Source organism: Petaurus breviceps, unplaced genomic scaffold (assembly GCF_028583685.1).
Source record: "Petaurus breviceps papuanus isolate PSGF00001 unplaced genomic scaffold, PetGlider_PUasm1.0 90740, whole genome shotgun sequence".
NCBI lineage: Eukaryota > Metazoa > Chordata > Mammalia > Diprotodontia > Petauridae > Petaurus > Petaurus breviceps.
In genome coordinates this window covers 13,185,609-13,193,359 of record NW_027187330.1, presented here as the reverse complement: position 1 = coordinate 13,193,359, position 7,751 = coordinate 13,185,609, and the positions used below count along the sequence as shown (strand labels likewise).

At 34.4% G+C, this 7,751-nt stretch overlaps 1 pseudogene; it reads left to right on the top strand.

Moving 5' to 3' along the window:
• Positions 1-5,826: 5,826 nt before the first annotated feature.
• On the top strand, positions 5,827-6,500 carry LOC138145492 (PACRG-like protein pseudogene; annotated as a pseudogene).
• The last annotated feature ends 1,251 nt before the right edge of the window (positions 6,501-7,751 follow it).

Here is a 7,751-nt window from a genome sequence, read left to right as displayed (position 1 = left end):
AAACAAGTTAAAAACTTGCCCAGGGTCACACAGCTGGTGTCTGAGACCAGATTGGAACTTCATCTCTTCCTTACTCTAGACCCAGTACCCCTATCCACTGAGCAATTAAACTGCCTCTTTGTAGCAGCAAGCACCCCCGTGTCCCCAGGGTTTGCTGCCAACACAGATTCTTGGATGTGCTTTGATAGAGGAAAGCAACTCAAAATTGGTTAACAAGCTTACTTTAATCAGTCAAATATGTATCATTCACGTAGCTCAGGGGAAAAAGGTCAGCACCCTGAACTTCAGAATATACAGACAGAATTATCAAGACAGAAAAACAGATCAAATAGATTTCCAAACTGTCCAACCATTACATCCATACCAAATCAACATCTGGGTTTTTCAAAGCTGGGGGACTCTTAACAATGGCTTCCCATAGTTTCATTAAATCACAGAACACTTCTCAAAGTGAGCCCCAAAACAAAGCTACACATCAGGGCTTATATAGCCTTCTCCTGGCTCAGAGAATGTAACAACCTTATTGACCCACTGGCCAATCAAAAAGTATCTACTGAAAAACAAGCTTCCCACCCCAGGCTCCAGGTGCACTTTAGCCTAGGGGCAGGGAAGATCTTTAAAATTTACATTCCCAATACACTCTTAAGTTGCTATTTATTAAGCATCTATGTGCCAGGCACTGTGCTAAGAGGTAGGGATCCAAAGAGTGACAGAAGAATGTCCCTGCCCCGAAGGAGCTTACAATATAATGGAGGGGAGAACATGTAAACAATTATCTACAAAGTTAACCATATTCAGTATAAATAGAAAATAATTACAAGAGTGAAAGTACTGGATTCAAGTGGGGTTAAGGAAGGCTTCCTGTGGAAGCTGGTATTTAGTTGGCCTTGAAGGAAGAAAGGGATGTCAATAGTCAAATCAGAATAAGGAGAGCATTTCAGGTACAGTGCACAACCAGAGAAAATCCTGAAAGTTAGGAGACAGAGTATCTTGTTTATGGAACAACCAGTAGGCCATTGGCACTGGATTGAAGGTTACATGTTTGAGAATAAGGTCTAAGAAGACTGGAAAGGTAGAAGAGGTCTAGGTTATGAAGGGTTTTGAATGCCAAACAGCATTTTTAATTATTTCCAGGAGAGGCAATAGGAAGCACAAGGATTTGTTGAATGCAGTGGGTGTGGGGAGAGAGGGGTGTGTGTTTGTGTGTATGTGTGTGTGTGTGTATAGGGGAAAACTTGAAGCAGGCACATCTACTATAAAATAATTGGACAGACATAAAGGACAAATTAAATAATTGAAGAAATATCCAGTGTCTGAGATTAGATAGAGATAATATATAAAGAAGACAATGCTACCCAACTCAATTAATAGGTTTAATATAAAACCAATGGCCTACTTTAATCAATAAGTTGAGGGAAGGGGATACAGAAAAAAAGTAGTAGCAGAGTGTCTGGACCTGTAATTGCATTACCTAAGCAACATATTGTGCAGGAACTTCTTGCCATGGAGCATGCTGGCAACATAAATGTGTTTATAGTATTAGAGAATTTCTGTGGAGCTATGAGTTTAAATGCCTCCCTATGGTTACGCTAGTAGTATGAATAGAATCAGGACTTAAACTCCAATCTGTTTGACTCCAAAGCTGAGCATGTATCCATGGAATCCTAAGTAGAATTTGGTCCTGATAAGGCCCTCTCAAACCAGGCTACGGGACATATACTGGCTACAGTAATGCCTGCACAAATGATGAGAAGCTGTTCCTAGGATCTGCCAGGGAAGTGGCCTCTTGGGGAATCTAGAGTTCATTTGCAGGTTATGGCCTGGCCACCCCATTCCTTGTTCTTAATTAGGCATGACCTAGATGCTTCTTTAATGTCAAATCCCTCCAAAGAGCTAACATTTCTCACAGGAGATGCAGTGCTCAGGCGGAGAGCTTTGGTGCACTTTGTTTAAAAGGGACTCCAGAGTGGAATTCAGGCAATTATGATGAGAAGACTATTTTTGTCAGCGGTTTGCCTGTCTTTTGGATATGGTCTGTATTTGCTAGGTGGAGGGAGTTGAAAAAACAGAGTGAGACTCCCCTCTGCTATCTGTTTTAAAAAGTTAGTTTTGGAGGAAGAATCAGGGAAAGAGTTTACTCTCTGAGGACTTTCTTAAAGTAGAAGATGAAGTTTTTACTAAGGGGTTTAGAGCTGGAGCTTGCCATGGCTGATAGGAGAAAGCTACCTTTGATTTTTTGATGGGCAAGTGAAGTGAAATTCAGATTAATTTAAGGTAAAACTAAATAGTTCCAAAGGGATTTTTTTTTCTTTGCATGAAGAAAGGAAGACAAAAGGAAAAGCCTGTGCTAAGATATGGCAGGTGAGTAATGGCCTTAAATGAATTTGAATAGGAATGCTTTCTGAGAGCCCAGTAAAATCCTAAGTCAAGGATGATGCTAGGTAGAGAGTGGAAAAACTCTAAGAAAAAAAATATTTTGGCTAGATAAGAAACAGGACCTCAGTTATTTTTGTCAGATGAGCATTTTAAATTGATTTGTATATCTAAAGTTGAGAGGGCTTTCAAATATATTTGTTCCTCATTATTGAGAAGGAAAAAGAGAGTGTCAGTCTGTCCTCTCCTCCTCTAACTGTGACTAAAGTTGGAGATACAGTTGAGAGGAAAACAGATAAGGCAAATATTCAAAATCATTGGAATAAGATGTAGTCTGTGATGTGGTTGGAAGATTAAGGAAAATTTTGCAATGTGATTTGAAAGCCAATATAGGCAATTATATAAAGTTAGAAGATATTTGATAAACAAGATGTTAGGAAGTGTGATCATTAAAATCTGTTATATATTACCACTTTTAAAATCTTTTGCAATAAATGTTTGGAATAAATAGCCCTCATGTAAAATATAATACTAAATAATTGAAATTGTAAATTGAGGTTCTAGATGATAACTTTTGGAAAATATATCCAGTTGTAAGTGACTTAATTCTGGTTACATTTTAGGTGGAATTTATTATTATTATACTATACCAGGAAACTTGTTAGGTGTGTGGTTTTAAACTGTTACCCCAGTTAAGTGATTTGTAATGTACATAAAGATAATCTCTACCGTTAATTTGACAATTTACTATATTAGAAATATTGTAAGAAATGTGAATTATTCTTTAATTTTGGGGGTTATGGATTTAATTGATAGAATACTGATGTAAATATGTGAAAGAAATCAATAAGGATTAGTAACTGAATTAGGATGTCAATATTTTAAAATTGCTCGATCTAGTCCCATGCTTAGATGGTTAAAGTTCAGTGATTTGACTTCAATTAAGAGGTAGAAATTGCAAAGGAAAAGATTTTTAGAAATGAGTCTGCAATCAGCTTTAGTGTGAGAGTAAAGTTAGATCATCTGGTTAATCATATCCACCTGCCTTTCAGGCTAAATCTGTAGGAACATTGTATTAATTATAATACTACATAAATATTGGATATGGTAAAGATATTGGTTTATGTGATTCACGATAATTATATAAAATCTTAAATGTTTCCTTGTACTTTTAGATTATTTAATTATTATTTTAATTCAACAATTTAAGTAGCTCTGTGAAAGCTCTTAAAGTTTTCTGCTGGGGAAGCTGGCCATTGCCTCTCAGCATTAAATCAAATTCCTTAGGTCTCTGCACCTGAGCCAAAAGTAGCAGGTCAATTTAACTTAGGATACTTTAGCCCAACACATTTTAAACTAACCTGATAACAGGTTAAGTTTCAAACTGCTTGTAAAACTTTATATATAATTTCCTAGTATATGCAACTCAAAATTCCCTGGAAGATGGGAATTGGAAGTTGAATGCTTAAGGCAGCATGTAATCTGATAAATCTTAAAGTTAAGGGGAGTGTGGGAATTGAAAATTGATCCTGCTGTGTAAGGAAGTAGAGGAAAGGGATATATGGATCTGGGAATTGTCACTATATGTCTTTTAGGAGAAAAAATAGGGAAATATGTGAATTTGTGGATAATATTTTTCTTTTAAAGCACCAAGAATACTGGACCTAAGAAATTAAAATGTTGATTAATCCAGATTTGATTTGATTAGGTTTATTGGGGTAAATTAGGATCTAACACAAAAAGACATTTGTGATTTGGCGGTAAGAAATTTATTAGCTGTCTGCTCCCACAAAAGTTCTATTTAATGCTCTAAATAATTATTGATTAGAGAAATTCAAATTAAAACAATTTCTAAGGTGCTATATCACACCTCTAAGAATGGCTAATATGACATAAAAGGAAAATGATAAATGTTGGAGAAGATGTGGGAAAATTGGAAAATGAATGTATTGTTGGGAGAGATGTGAACTGGTCTAGCCACTCCGAGAACAATTTAGAGCTATGCCCAAAGGAAAATCATACTGTGTATATTGTTTGTTCCAGCAATACCACTACTATGTCTGTATCCCAAAATGAACATAAAAAAGGGAAAAGAACCTACTTGTACAAAAATATTTATAGCAGACCTTTGTGTGATGGCCAAGAATTGGAAATTGAAGGAATGCCCATCAATTGGGGAATGGCTGAACAAATATGAATGTAGTAGAATACTATTGTTCCATAAAAAATTAAAAGCAGACAGACTTCAGAAAAACCTGGAAAGACTTTCATGGAGTGATGTTGCATGAAGTAAGCAGAATCAGGAAAACATCATACACAGTAACAGTAACATTATGTGATGATCAACTATGATAAACTTAGCTCCTCTCATCAATGCAATAATCCAAGAGCAGTCCACACCCAGAGAAATAACTATGGAGTCTGAATGTAGATCAAAGTGTACTATTTTAACTTTTTCTTTGTTTATGTTTTCCTTTTGTTCTGAATCGCCTTTCACAACATGACTAATGTGGAAATATGATTAATATGATGGTTACATATATAGCTTATATAGCATTACTTACTTTCTTGGGGAGGGAGTGGAGAGAGAAAAATTTGAAACTCAAAATCTTATAAAAGGAATGTTGAATTGTATCTTTACACATAATTAGGAAAAATATTTTAAATTGGAAAAAGACTCTAAGTGAAGATGCTGTCTAGCTTTCTAGATATAAGATTTGAGATTAGTTAATTCACCTCTCTGGAATCAAAATTCCTTATCTGTGCAATGAGATTGACCAAATCTTTTTAAAATCTTTTTCTGCCAAAAATCTATAAAAATCTATAAATCTCATTTTGATACTTAATTGAATATGAGATCAAAATGATGTGGGAACTTCCTTCATTGGTGGAGATCACAAACCATCCAGAGATCGTGCTTTGTGATTCTTGCTCAAGTTGAATTATGATTGTTGTTATTATATTTTACATTCCAGTACAATATTCAAGCTACCATAATTAATTTTTAACATTTATAAAGTAGACATATTGATTGGAAAAGTTTGACATCTCATTCACGTTTTATATATATATATATATATATATATATATACACACACATATTATATATTCACACACACTGAGACATACACATATAAGTATGTATACATTTTTCCTGAGAACTTTTCCATTTCCTCTTCAATATCTCTTTAGCTCTTTTCTCCATTACCTTATCCACTTCAGCCTGCCCTTGCTCAAGTGTACCTGGTCTAAAATCTTCAGGCAACCGCCATGTGTATGAGGGGATTCAGAGATTTGGGCCTGGAGATATGTGGTAGAACAACTGTGGTGGATGGACACCTGTCCTCTTGGATGTGAGGAGCAGCCACTAAGAAAAAATTTAAAAAAAGAATGCAGAAATCAGATTCATGAAAGCCTACTATTTAGAAACAGTGACTAGAAACTGAGTAAAAAATGTCATTAGGTTCCCAAGTAAACCATAGATACGTAGTACACCAAAACAAGCCATCGCTCTCCAGCAGTTCTCTAGGTTTTATAAGGAAACCTCACCTTCAGCCAAATGACAAACTTACCCTTAAAACTATTGACTCATTTTTTGATCATTCGTGAGCACCTTCTGCTTTTGCTTTTTTCTCCAAAGAAGATATTCCCTGCAATTTGGTACATGGTTCAGTATAATAGATTATAATGGGACTGTCTTTCTCAGACTCTTCCATTTGATCTTATTCTTGTTACTTTAGCAGAAATGTCAAAGGAATTTCTAAACATTCATACATATTTGCATCAAAAGAACATTTTCCAGAATTACTTTTGGTTGAAGGTGCCACTGAAAAAAATTGTGCCTTGCTAGCCAGATCAATTCTCATGTTGAAGGTGATTCTGACTGACTCAGATGGTAAAGTGTTTGAAAGGAGATTAAAAGTTCTAATAGAGGGAAGTGGTATTGTTGGACCCTCTCTAAATCATCATCTGAAGCATTTGCTACAAGTCTTTCCAAGGGACAAATAGAGCCAATCACTAGTGATTTACAAAAGCTAGACTAACATTCTGGAAGTCACATCTTTATGATGCTCAAAGCTAAAATTCCAAATCAAAGGAACTATAAAAAACATTTGATTAAGCGGTGAGGATTGTAAGAAGCTTGAGGTAAACATTGTAGGATTCCTTTGGGATGCTTCAGTTTTTTTAATCACAACTACCAATTTGTAATTTACAAGATAAAAATTAATACATGAAATTAATTCCATTTAGTCATAGTAGATAAACGATTATCAGCACAGAAAAATTGTTAATTATGGAAAACTATTCAATGTAGTTCTACATTGTAATTTTGTGGAGTTTATTGTACACATTTTTTTTTGTTACAGCTGGTCTCTATTAAGACCATAATTTTCTTTAGCATTTCAGATTTGGCATTTTTATTTTAGTGCTTTTTAGATATAATATCATTTAATAAATTGCACTAATTTTGTCACACATTGTAGGGTTTTTAGACCTATTAGATTGACAGAAATCAATAATAGTTGTTACACTATTAGATAACTCATTGATCAATTATTGCATATAAACAAGTATTTTATAATGAGAAATGTTTGGGGAGAACATCTAGGAGATTTCAGTGTATGAATTTTTCAAATGGTGTAAATTCTGTGATGTTGAAACATATAGATTATTATTTTATTATGACTTGCTAAAACCATACATGATGAGTTTAGGTGTTGCATGATATCTAAATAAATGTTATTTTATATATTCTCAAGGAAAAGAAATATGAATTATGAATTGGGATATTTAGGAATTCAGTTCTTGAAATTCCAAATTGTATTCATATTTTTGCATGCTAAATAATTAACCTTTTTTACCCTGAACACTTAATAAATATTTTGTAGATTTCACAAAATAGTTGGCTTGAAAATTTCTCAAATATTAATTTAGTTAGGTATGACCAATTTTCCTGCTTCATCTTAAGTGCAATTAATTGTTTTATTCTACTACTTTTGATTATTTTTTCAAGCAAGAGTACTCAGAGTCTTTCATTAGTACCCTCTCAATGTTTTAAAAATGAACAAAAACATTTGTAACCTTGGCCATTCTAATACTACTTGACAAGAAGATGAAGAATTTGCCGGCAAACATAGTTTTAGTCACTAATTCATTCTTGGTGAAATTGTGAACTGATGCATCCATTTTGAAGAGCAATTTGTAATTATGCCCTAAGACTTATTAAGCTGTCTATAACTTTTTACCCAGTTGATTTACAAGGATGATTAGAGGAGCCCTCTTCATGGTGACAAAGAACTCGAAATTGCAGGGGTGCCCATCAAATCTGGGAGGGCCGAACAAGTTGTGGTATATGATTGTGATGGAATACTACTCTT